The sequence below is a fragment of the Trachypithecus francoisi genome, unplaced genomic scaffold (assembly GCF_009764315.1).
Source record: "Trachypithecus francoisi isolate TF-2019V2 unplaced genomic scaffold, Tfra_2.0 Lachesis_group16, whole genome shotgun sequence".
Taxonomy (NCBI): Eukaryota; Metazoa; Chordata; class Mammalia; order Primates; family Cercopithecidae; genus Trachypithecus; species Trachypithecus francoisi.
The window spans coordinates 87,676,048-87,677,488 of record NW_022681461.1 but is presented as its reverse complement, the minus strand read 5'-3'; positions in this window follow the sequence as shown (position 1 = coordinate 87,677,488).

The window sequence follows — 1,441 nt, the reverse complement described above, 5'->3', positions numbered from 1 at the left end:
AGACATTACCCAGAACCAACCACAAAACCCTCCACCTGGGCCAAGAAAGATGTAGAAGAGCATGGCCGCCCCTCTGTGCTCAGACTTCTGACTTCTGTCCCCACTGTCCTTACAGTCCAGATTTACCCACATTTTGCTAGCAGCCGCATCACCCTTTGGCTTATAGGAAGCTCGTGGTTCTCTAAGAGCCCTGGGTTTGTTTTCTATGGGGTTATTGTTGCTGATGCTTCAAATGAACAGCAAGCCACATCTCTCCAACATTACTTCTCAGCCGTTTAATTTGGAGGCGTCTGAACAGGATTGAAACATTTCACCTTTGACCATGTCCTGATGTTGCAGCCTGTTGAAGGCATCCTGCATGGGTCTGTTATCACTCATATTCACCATCTCTCAGTTAATGCCATTGTCATTGCACAACAGGATTTTCCTTCTCGTCCTAAAGCATTAGTCAAAATGTTAAATAGAATGCCAAAACACGCCCTGTGACTGCCCACACTGGGGGTCATCTGCCCCCTCTGGTTCTACAATTAAACCTACTAAAAATTGCTCCCAACTTCCACATTCTGCAGTCCTCATTTCTCTATCTTGCACTCCTGAAAATCATGAAAAGCCTTGCCAAAGCCTGGCTGAAACCCTGATACATGCTATCTCTTAATTCATCTGACCCATCAGACGAATAACTCCATGAATAAGGGTGATCGTAACTGGGCTGGTTCTTGGTGAACACATCCACTCCTAGAAAGCACTACTCTCCTTTGCGTGATCACACGTCACTTATCCAATCAGCTCTTCTCAAACACTGCTGACAATAAACACCCAAATCCCCTACTGCTGAAATCACCATTTTAGGCTCTTAGGAAACCTGAACCCTGCTGCATCCCCTGCTACCTAACCCTTTCTTTCACGCATCTCCCAAAAATCCTTCAGATGCTCTTTCTGGATCCCAGCTACAGTGTCCTGCTGTCTTAACAAGTACTTCATCGGGCCCTGGAGACATAGGCTCATTGAAAGCATCTAGGTGCCCTCTAACAGTCTCCTCATCTTTCATTTTATGCCTGCTCCACTATCTCCTGTTTGCTAGTCATTCTCCACCAATACATCCTGTGTGCCTCTGTTACAGGCCTGGAGATGAGAAAATTCTGCATTCTTTTCAACAAACATCCATGCTTTCTCCTAATGCACCACACGAAGTCCTTTTTGTGGTCCATGGCATTATCCCAATGCTTCAGGTCATTCTGGGATTAGCAACTTCAGGGTCCAACAGCTTCCTGGCAGCTCCACTCCAGATCCTGACTTCAGTTTGTCTCCATGGCCCTAAGTATGTTTTGTAAATTTTATTGAAATATAACAGACAGTTCAATGAATTTTCCCATAGGAAACACACCCATGTAACCAGCATCAAGAACCAGAACATTACCAACACCCAAAGTCATGTTGCTGA